Source organism: Apium graveolens, chromosome 10, assembly GCF_009905375.1.
Source record: "Apium graveolens cultivar Ventura chromosome 10, ASM990537v1, whole genome shotgun sequence".
Lineage (NCBI taxonomy): Eukaryota > Viridiplantae > Streptophyta > Magnoliopsida > Apiales > Apiaceae > Apium > Apium graveolens.
In genome coordinates, this window is record NC_133656.1 from 183765392 (window position 1) to 183778092 (window position 12701).

The window sequence follows — 12701 nt, forward strand, 5'->3', positions numbered from 1 at the left end:
TTAACCCATAAAGAAACTAATCAAACATATCAATCTTTACCCCTAAACTGCTCCCTGATTATTGCAACTTAATAGTATGTTTGAATTTTTTTAAATTCTATTTGTCATACTCTTTGTTACAAACAAACAATTTCTCTCAGCCTATTTTCAAAATTCAAAATTGTAAATGATTCTCTCATATATCTTTCAAGAATGACGATACACACGATCAATCAATTATTTCTTCTTCTTTTTTTATCTCTCCTTCTCTATCTTTGTTCTCTCTCAATATCTATGTTCTTTTTTTTTGGTTCTGTGCACTTTAAATTCATCATGTTCTGCTTTTCTAAGCTCTGACTTTACGAACTAATATTATATATATATGTTTATATATGGGTGATTGATTTGTGATTTATTTTTCTCTTATCAAATCTTATTATTGAAGCCTGTATACATCAAGATTCATCATGAATTAATCCAGGTACAATAGACTACTTTTACATACTTCTAAAATTTGTATTTATGATACAGGTTTGGATTTATTTTTAAGTTTGTGTTACTCATTTGTATTTGATTATTTTTTTATTGTTTTTACAATTGTATAAGTACCAATATGGTGAAAGACATTTTTTTTATCAAAATACGCGGAAATGATACGAGTTCAACCAAATCAAGTAAGTTCTTAGGACAATGATATTAAGATTATGGCCTTATATATCCTTTTAAGATTTTTTTTCGTGATTTTACGTTTAAGTTAATTTTTGATGTGTTCAATTTTTGTTTATAACATGTTTGATGAAATTTTCAACAGAGGTTTGTTATTTTTTTCCGAGGTCAATTTTGTACATATGTTTGTATGAAGCTTGATTTTAGTCCTGGTGGTGTAAAGCATAGGATTTTTACTAAGAAGGCTTTACAATTGCTTCTGGATAATTATCAAGAGTTTGTTGAAAAACATGTATTTTTGTTTTCAGTGATTTATTTGATTGTATAAATGGACTAATTGTGTTTTAATGATATTTTGGTTCTATTAATGCTTTATTTGATATTTGTTAGGACATGTTTCATTGTAAAATTATAGTATTAGTTTATGAATGTAAGACATGTGATTAGATTAGTTTAAAATATATACTATAAACTATAAACTCGCTATACACATTGAAATATGTAAAACTGCAAGAGGTCCAAAGAAGATAAAGTGAGCAAATGTGCAAAGTCATGGAAGCTCCAGAAGTCCCAAGAAGGACACAAGTTAATGTGCTTGCAAATTTTCTTTTTTAATTATTTCTTGCAAGGTTGCCGTGCTCTATAAATACTGTTAAATTGTGTAATATCCTAACATTTTTCTATTGTTGTTGTTATTTATTGTCTCACATGTTCCCATTTGTAGATATTAGGAACTGGATTTGTAACATTTAAGATTGAACAACATGTTTTTGGTAATGTTAACAAGATTTTGGTGGGCAACAAGGCTCACATGGATGAAAGCAAAATAATCTGATCTGTTCTCTTTACCATTGTTCAGCTTCCACTAAATGCAGAATTAAAAGCAGTAGAATAAATGATGAGATCATTTAATCAAAAAAATTTAGCTCTTGGAGGTTTGTAAATTTAATCGGAGCCTTTTATTCTGAAATTTAACTTGCTTTTGGAGATTTGAAAATATATTTTGTGTACAAAATAATTGAACTACTTACGGCCAGACGTGAATGTCCATTATTGTGGTTGCTTTTAACAATGTTTTTCAAATCAGGTGGTACTTTTCTCCAGGAAAATAATTCAGCCACGTGGAGGACACTTAATGACGCACATGAGAAGGATTGTCCGAGAAGGGAATGAGCCCTGGGTACAAATGATGATGCAGATGTTAAGAAAATTAAAGCAAGACTTTAAAACTGGACACTTTCGGACAAACTCAAGGAAAAAGCAGTGTTCAGATACTGCCTTTGAGTGTCGGTTTTGAGCGCTCTATAATTCAAGTGGTACTAATGATTTCAGGTATCTGAGTTTGCATCAGGTAATTCGTATTAACATGTTTTTACTGATTATATGGAAATTAAGTGAACATAAATATGATCATGTATATGCACTTCAATATGTAGTATTGTAACACCCCAAATCCGGGATCAAGATTTGGTGTCACTAAACAATCCTTACATAGAATAAAGAAATAAATAAATAACCCCTTGAATCCGGATCGTTTACAGGTTATGGTATGAAACAAGAATGTAATCTTCTACAACTTACAACAACTAAAATACAATTGTAAATACCTCTGAACTAATGCTCGAATCATATTCTTCTAACTTCTTCAACCTCTCGCAGCGGAGATTTCTCGAACTTCTGCTGTCTATCTAAGCTATTCATTTTTATCCTTATCTGTTTCTGGCAGAAATAAGAATTGACAAAGCAAGAGTGAGCCAAAAATGCCCAACAAGTATATAATTTGAGTTTCAAACATTAATTTCAAAGAAAACTTCCAGATAAAATCTCTGAAATATTTTGAAGGGCGAAACACGAAATCATTTAAAGGATATACCTCGTTATCTTAAAAATCAATTTTATTTGCATTGCTATGAATCACATAGGACATAATGACATTTTTGTAAGAGCTTTAGAGATCGCGTGTTTTCAAAATAGCTTCTGGTATCATTTCATAATTGAGCGATGAATGCAATAACTATTCATAAAATGACGTTCAAGAAATTCCTAACTATTCAGTATCCATCATTATCGACTAAGTTTCCATAGACTTAGCCTGCTAAACCAGCCTGATAAGGACGTGTTGAATAATTAAGAAGATCTCAATTCATTCAAGATCCTAACTATCACTGAGCAACTAATGCTGCAGCAACAATCTGAACCTCGAATATATTTAGAAACATTGTAATTTCCCAAAACTGAGTGCTAAGAAAGAATAACTTTAAACTATAATCACATTTTATTTCAAGAGGGAATGCCATTAAAGGCGAACAACAATAAATTGGACTGGACACTAGAAACCAACATATGCACTATAACCTGCTGATCAGTCAGGAGATAGTGCGGATCTATACCCAACTGCATAGACCCAACCAACATATGGGGCACCCAGGCAACTATGGCCTAATAATTAATGGTCTGGGTAAAACCCAGCCTGTATAGCAACAATCCAGCCCGTAGAGTATTTTGATATCAAATCATTTTGATTTCAAAACATCCCAAATTAGGGTTCGCAAATAACCCGAACGAATGGGTATTTGCTCAAGAGAGCAATTGAATTATAGGAACAAGAATAAATGAACAAGCATAATATGAGTAATTACAGCGAAATGTAAAACATTTAACTATTCTGAACTTAGAATAGTAGCGAATAATATTTGCAGTATTTAAAAGAAATTCAAGAGTACTTGCAGTATTTTAAAAGAAAAATCCAGAATACTTGCCTCAATAAGCTTTAACCGTTATTACTGGTTGACTTTGGTTCGACTTTGACCGTTTGGCTTTATCGTCTACCTTTTATCCTATTCTCGATACGATCCCAACATTCAGACCCTTTGGTTGGAACTTCATTGATCTCGAAGTTTAATCACTAGATCGTTCCTAGTCCGATGTCACGTCTCAGTCTTCTGTCTAAAACCTACAGGGTTGAAATACCCTAATTCAGATAACCGCTTAAGCTTAACATCAAATTATCACCCCATTCTACCCATACGATTTCATAACCAAATTTATATTTATATATATTATCGAAATACACATAGCAATTATGGTTCACATCTTCGAAACTCGTTTCGGTATTTATTTTCAGAAAATACGCATACTCGTCGTTTTGAAAAAAAACAGGGTAATCGATTATTTATAAATTATCTTATCTCAATCGCAGTCAAGTCCATTTAATATAATTGTATATGGTTATTCGATGTCTCTAATAATTATAGGTTACGTTCCCGTATTTTCGGAATTAATTTCTTGAAAATCGGGCAGCGTCTCCTCTGTTTATCGGCCTACCCGTCGAAATCAAATCGACGTCAATCACAACATAACAACAATCAATCATCCAATTCACAATCCATACGCCAAATCCAATCACCAATACAATTCAGTTATTAACTATTTTTATTCGTACATTTATTCATATTTTTATGTTTTTACTCGTATTTTTATTTTATTCGTAGGACTCAGAACCGCGTCATCACCGTCCACCGTCGGCTCGCCGAGGCTCATCGCCGACGGCGGTAAAATTCGCGGGTTCCCGTTTATAACGGGCGTCCAACACGAATCCCACCGATTAATTACTAAGAATTTTCTGCACGAATTTACTTTATTTCATTAAAATAATCAAATAGTTTCCTGCAGGATTTAAGAAACTGAATTAAAATAATATATGATCGTAACAGTAGACAATATTCAGCAAAACTAAAAACAACACAGGACACAATTCCATCAAACTGCACAAGCATTTATATATATACATGTGTATGTATATATATAATCAACAAAACCCAATTAAGGAACCGGAAAGTACTCAGGCGCGGCGGAAATGGCCGGAAACAGGGCAGAAACGGCGACCCAGTGATGGGAACCGAACACAACACACGCAAACGCAGAATCACACACAAACGTGCGCACACGCGCAGACACAACCCTCGCCGGAAAAAAAAATAACCGGCAGCGAGGGAAGGAAGAAGTACAGAGGCGGTGGGGGAGGAGATACAGGGGAAAATGGGGAAAACGGGGAAGAGAATTGAGTTTGGGAGAGATTAAAGTGAGGGATGCGAGGCGAGAGATTTAATCGAGTGAGAGAGATACAGAGAGGAGAGATGTACGAGAGAGAAAAAAAGAAATTGAGAGAGAGAGACGACTGAAATGGGGGTAGGAAAACAGGGGTTAGGGATTGAGGATAATATCAATCGTGTTTATCTGATTATCTGTCCCGAGAAAATCCGAATTTGCATCGAATTTATAAATTCATCGAATAATTACGGGTAATAATATTAACCCGACAATTCACAAGAATCACCTTAAAATTTTCGAAATAATTTAAAACTAATAATATACAATTCTCGAAATTTTTAAATCATTTTTAGAATGCGCTTCAAACCCTTATTTTGCAAATTAACGAACAGATATTCGGGTAAATAAAGTCCAGAAAATTTCTGAAATAATTCTAAAATTCTCCAAATATTTAAAAGTTAATAAAATAAAATTTTCATGATTTTTGAAATATCTTGGAATTAAATATTGATTTTACAATTAAATGGAGTCAGGAAATCATTTTAAAATTAAATAATAAATAAAATATTCATTTCTAAATTTTATAAATCCCTAAAAATAATAAATAAAATTATAGAACAACAAAAATAATTTTAGAAACAATTTTAGCATTTTTAAAAAAATAAATATTTAATAAAATCACTTTAAAATGAATTAAATGCATACAGCTCGATAATTTATTATAAAATTAATCTTCGCGTCTAACAATTTATAGACAATTGGTAATACAGCAACACATAGCAGTCAGAATCATCACACATTTTACTTATTTAATATTTCAATAATTATATTTACATATCGATCTTAAAATGGGTTACTTAGCCGCTAAGTAACTAAATAACGATACAATTTTGATACCCGATTCGGATAATTATCAAAACGGAGCTTCATATAAAATAAATTAGACGAAAATAAGATAATAATGTCTCATCTTTTGAGAATATGGATTCTTATCGATATATAAAATGATTTGCGTATCGAAAATTTTACACCGGGACTCGTATAGATCAAACCGTTCCCCGGATCGAAAAAGTCAAAACATGAAAAGTGTTCAGAATTATCAGATTAGGTTAGGAAGGAGTTTTCGGAAGAGTTTCGGGTTGTAAAAACGGAAAAACGATTGAAGTGGAATGATTTCTGATTCTAAAAAGAAATTTTATAATTATGTAAAATAATCATTATTAATTCTATAAATCCTTATAAAATCATATGATTATTCAAAAATTACCAGAAAAATACCAAAATTATCTAGATTTAATTCTGGATAATTAGAAGTTAAAATATTCACATTTTCATCAGAAGTAAACATCCAAATATTAATATCAGTTATCAAATAATTCACCAAAATTTACATAAAAATCACATAATAATTATTTATTGATAAAAATAATTACATAATATTTCCCAGGCGTTACATTCTTCCCCCCTTAAAAGGATTCTGTCCTCAGAATCATGCTAGAGAACAGACACTGCTACATTTCGAGTATCTACTTAAAACTTCTCAGGACTCATTACTTTAATCACATTTCAATGGTCTCCTACCGTCATCAAATTTATCAGTTGCTAATACAACCTCTAACTCAATCTTTTATTTCTCATATTGAGAGCTAAATTATTCTTCATAGTCATACACGCATGAATGCCATATGGACTCGGTACACTTGTGACAACAAGACCAACTCATTCATAATCGTTCCATCTATTTCACTATTTCAAAGGACTAACTTAATCACACTAACCTTCTTTTCTTTCCAATTCTAATAGATCATGTTTATGAAATTTCTATTTTCACTGACTGTTCTACTTTACATTTCAGGCCTCTTTCCATTCGATTGGCCCGACCCGTGATCGTTTTCAATCGTATTCGAGAATACTTAATCGATCTCTTGCATTTTCTATTCGTCTGCACCCGATATCCTGAGTTCAGGACGTCTGATGCTTCGAAATGTTCTACATCTATTCAAATGCTAAAAAGAAAAATCTCGGCAATTGCATTTACCCACCACTTGGTAGCATACTTCCAGTTTTTTTTCAATCACTATTAAGTAGCTTCATCAAGCGAGAATCCCCTAATATGTAGAAGAAAGTACATTAATTAGAAAAGGAATGAATTAGAATTTTGTTCAAAATCCGGTCTCTTGGTATTAATACTCATTTTGTTGTCCTATCATATTAGATATCAATACGAACTTTGATGCTCACAACGTTTCCTACTGAAGTCAACATCAATCATCTGCATTAATACCACCTTTGATATTCAACAACAAAGTAAGCATCAACATAACCCAGAAGACGGATCAAAATCTATGCTTCAATTTCTAAATTTTTCAATTCTTTTAACCATTTCTCAACAATCTTAATGGTATTTCCTCTTTTCTTTCTATTTGGAACATCTGTTTCTAAATGGACCTTTTCGGTTTGGTATTTACCCACACACTGGAGCTCATAACCAGAGTTCATATCTTTGAAGCTAAGAATGCCGCTGCTATTTTCCAGTTCTTCGCAAGCATATCTTCAGTCGTTCGACTTAGTTTTCCTTAGTCCTTGAATTGGCGAGGATGTTATCAATAAATACGATCACTCTATCTCAATACTCATGGTACATTGTGCTTACTTTAACCTTCAAACTTATAATTTCTGATAATCGACGCGTAGCTTTATACCTTCATTCTCTTTTCTATGACCGCTTTTACGCATAGCGCACGGTACCCTTTATTTCATTATTCGTTCATTCCACATTCCTGAAGTTTTCCTTTACTTATTATTTTATCCCTATTGACTTAGGCGATACAGAGCTTTTGATACCAGTTTGACTCTGTGCAGTAACCGACGAGAAATCCTCACCTCATTCCTTGAGGTAATCTTGATAAGGCGTTCATTCGAACCTCCGGGACTTCACTTTAGTTCTAAAAATTCCATTTTGAGATTCATTGCAACGTGTTTCTCCAATCGTTTGCCCTTAATACCTTTGTTTAATCATTCCTGTTTACACGTATTCCTTGAATGAAATTCCTATCTTCACTTATCGACGTTTCACCTCACTCTTCTAATAGTTCTGGCACAACCAACGTTCCCAACTTGCATATTTTCTGGATTATTTTATAAAATTTCTTTATCATCCTTTTGATTCCACTTCTTGTCTTGATTAGTTCTGCATTCTCATTATTCATTATCTTCTTCATACATAACGAATTTCTTTTTCTTAGTAATATTACCCTGTTTATTATTGGATAGGCCATTTCTGAAGTTCACACTGGAATGAAGACTTTTATTTATACTATTTAAATTCTTACTAACAGAGTTATCGAATTTCCTTGGTAGCTAGTTTCTTAGCCTTGCTTGGCGTATCACAAATCGCGTGTTTGACTTCTCTTCATTGATTCTCATCTCTTTTCCTGAGTTCATATGCGGACTTCATCAATCTCCGTCATTCATTGAATGCTTGAATTTGCGAGCTTTCCATTATTCTACAACAACTTCTATTCAACCGCCGTTCAAAAGAAGTGTACATTCAAATATTTTATTAATTTTTCATTCGATATGGGTACATACCCAAGTTTTTCCTGAAACGCTATTGCAGATGATATATTTTCTTGACTTTATCTCATACCTTCAGGTCTTGAAATATTCTTCTTACTAGCATGAACCAATAACTTCCTATTCTTTTTTTATTCATCAAAAATAACATATTTTTCTGGATCACACCTTGCACCTGATTATAATAACATCACGCTAATTGAACTAGGCCTTTTAATTTACGTTAACGCCATTACTTTCCAAATTTCTTATTGCTTTGATTTCGGAGCTGGAAATCATGTTAGAGCTTGACTCAATCTAATTGGAATCGATTTCCATTTAACTAACCATTAGTTGGCAAAGTGGATTAATCAACTCCTTTAAATGATCACATAAACCAAGTGATAACTAGCTAACTGGAATCAAAGACCAATTACATAAAGTCGGTTTGGTCGTAACAACTTTCTCAAGAACCAAGATCGCAATTATTTGGATTACTGACGAGAACGACAATATACTTCTTTTTTTCTTAACTATAGGGTAATTTCTGAAAATTTAGGCAGAACTTTCCCCAACCCCATTTACTATCAGTCGGACTCAGGCCGACACCATTAATCAACCAAGTCATCCACAATCATATCCACCCACTTTTATTAACCAAAATCATCAATTTTTCCACAATTCACATTTTATCATCTTGATCATCACCTGTCTGGCATATCATATATCCTTTGAAATGAGACTTAAAGTCTTAAATCAACAAGGGTCAACATAACCACTCACTTTCCAGTTCTTTCAAAATCTTATAAAATTTTATTAGTGAACTTTAAAATTTGACTCATTTTTCAAAATTTTATTTCCCGAGTATCTTAACTTATTTCTTGTCATTACCCATTGTGTACAGTTACTTTTAAGAATTAAGCCGCATCATTCCATCTTAAATCTTCACGACAAATATCTTTCAGCGACGAAGGGATGTTTCATGTCGTAATTGCATGTCTGAGTCATCGTTCAGAATTTCCTTGATCTCTGATCGTCGTCCCGATACCCGTTTGCTTCGTCTGACGCACACGGCTTTGCCTCCTTATTTTGTAACTAATTCATTCGTTATAATTTACTAACGATTTTATTTTTCATCGAAGTCTTCTGATTTGAAGTGTATAGCGTTAACGTACTCTACCGTACTGATGAGATCCTCATAACATGAACAACTGTCAGATTTGATGTCTTTGCCACGACCGCGTTGTCGGTGTATCCATTCGTCTTTGCTCACAAATGTCCCCTATTTATCGGCTTGCAATTATATTCTTCTTCGATGCGTAATTCTACATATCGCACGAGACTATTCTATATCTTTCATAATCATCAGAGAACAGACTCGATGCAAGAAGAGATTTTATGAATATGATTTTAATTGAGAAACAGAATAAGGAATAACAATGCAACAACCGATTAAGAGAATTTATAAATCAGAAAATTGAAGGAAGAAAAATGAATGAAGAATGAAACAACCATATTCATACTCAAGATGGCCAGTCTTTCATACTATATGGCATACAGCACATGATTAGGTGGCGTCCCACCCGACTTTTCATCATTTCGACAAAACGTCATATCATAACACTGTTGTCTCAATCAGAAATTAAGGATTTGAGAAGAGAAACAATTCAGAAGGGATACAGGAAATTTTTTTTTTCTTTCATTTTCGCCTCATATAATTTATCAACAGAAGAAGTTCCTACATATTCAAGAATCAAGAAAAATATATACTATCGTATTAGAAGAAAGAATGTCAATGCCGAACACCTTCCACGCTTCACTTACGTATGCCTTCAGGATCGTGCGGATACAGGTTCACGATTCAAATCACATCATTGCTTTGAAATGCTTCCTGGAAATGCCTTCACACCAAATGCTTCAATTATTTAATCTTAATCGCGTCGTTCCGAAGTTAAAATCATGGCTTCAGATTTCATCTATGTCGTGTAAAATACCCATTGCTCACGTAATGTCTCTAATTCGTCGATAGAAATACGATTCTTCTCCATTCATCTGGAAGATTCTGCCATTTCCTTCAATCATCCTCCGTCCATTCGAATCACGAATCGCGTTAAATTTTAATAATTTCATGAATTGGGGTAAATAATATTTTAATATGTTAATTTAATTATTGATTTTATTAAACAATGTTTACTTTCATTTTTCACAGCAAACCTTAAACCTTCCTCCTGCTGATGGGTCTACTTGGCCCTTTGAATAACAACACTGAGTCTAATTCCATTCTTCTTTTTAGTTCATTTTCTGTTTATAATAACAAGAACATCAATAGTAATTTGACAACTAATTTGTAAAACTCATTTTATGTAAAAATCTTCTGAAAGTTGATTACGAGAATCTTTTCCGAAATCTCACTTTAAAGTTTTGGAAATCAATTATTTTGGTCGTCATTACTATATAAGTTACTTGCTATTTTCCTGATTTACCAATGAAATGTCTAATTAAAAGAATGCCCATATAAGGTCTCTCCACTTTGGCACTTCTTCCACTTTTCCCTGGATTATACATGCACTTATTAGCCGACGAAACTCCATTTACCGTTATATGCCATTTTATTCCTAACTCGGACCCAATGCTGACATCTGCCATTGTATTTCCTATTCTTGTCGTCGTCCTTGACGTTATGCTTACAACTATGCACGCGATTCGATGTTCTGTCTGTAGATAAGGGTGCATCTTCTTGCTAGTCGTACCTATACCTAGTAAGGTAAATATTGTTCCATGCGTAGCTCCCGATAAGTGATGAGAATCTTCTTGCAACGGTGGTGCCTTCGAAACGCGCAACGTTGGTTCTTCATCAGCTTCCATCAACTGGTTGCCTTCGACGTGGAGCTCGTCTTACTACCTAATTCTAAGTTAAATCGTACTGAAACTCACGAAGTTCTCACAAGACTCAATCACATTTTCCTTAAAACCACATGAAAGTAGGGTAACATACCCAGTTTCCGTCGATCTGTCGATTTCTCATTACTATAGAATCTGAGAACGCAATATACCTATAATGTTCTGATATTCGCCTTACACTTTCTCAGCAATCTTATCTTACCATCTCCTTATCGGATCTGCTAACCCTAATTCGTACTCAACTCAATTTATCCTGAATATGCCTAGGATCTTTCTTATCTTGTACGACCTATCATTCCTATCTTACTCTCACCTATTCTTATTTCAGTGACCAATAACCTGTAGCTCTGATACCAACTGTAACACCCCAAATCCGGGATCAAGATTCGGTGTCACTAAACAATCCTTACATAGAATAAAGAAATAAATAAATAACCCCTTGAATCCGGATCGTTTACAGGTTATGGTATGAAACAAGAATGTAATCTTCTACAACTTACAACAACTAAAATACAATTGTAAATACCTCTGAACTAATGCTCGAATCATATTCTTCTAACTTCTTCAACCTCTCGCAGCGGAGATTTCTCGAACTTCTGCTGTCTATCTAAGCTATTCATTTTTATCCTTATCTGTTTCTGGCAGAAATAAGAATTGACAAAGCAAGAGTGAGCCAAAAATGCCCAACAAGTATATAATTTGAGTTTCAAACATTAATTTCAAAGAAAACTTCCAGATAAAATCTCTGAAATATTTTGAAGGGCGAAACACGAAATCATTTAAAGGATATACCTCGTTATCTTAAAAATCAATTTTATTTGCATTGCTATGAATCACATAGGACATAATGACATTTTTGTAAGAGCTTTAGAGATCGCGTGTTTTCAAAATAGCTTCTGGTATCATTTCATAATTGAGCGATGAATGCAATAACTATTCATAAAATGACGTTCAAGAAATTCCTAACTATTCAGTATCCATCATTATCGACTAAGTTTCCATAGACTTAGCCTGCTAAACCAGCCTGATAAGGACGTGTTGAATAATTAAGAAGATCTCAATTCATTCAAGATCCTAACTATCACTGAGCAACTAATGCTGCAGCAACAATCTGAACCTCGAATATATTTAGAAACATTGTAATTTCCCAAAACTGAGTGCTAAGAAAGAATAACTTTAAACTATAATCACATTTTATTTCAAGAGGGAATGCCATTAAAGGCGAACAACAATAAATTGGACTGGACACTAGAAACCAACATATGCACTATAACCTGCTGATCAGTCAGGAGATAGTGCGGATCTATACCCAACTGCATAGACCCAACCAACATATGGGGCACCCAGGCAACTATGGCCTAATAATTAATGGTCTGGGTAAAACCCAGCCTGTATAGCAACAATCCAGCCCGTAGAGTATTTTGATATTAAATCATTTTGATTTCAAAACATCCCAAATTAGGGTTCGCAAATAACCCGAACGAATGGGTATTTGCTCAAGAGAGCAATTGAATTATAGGAACAAGAATAAATGAACAAGCATAATATGA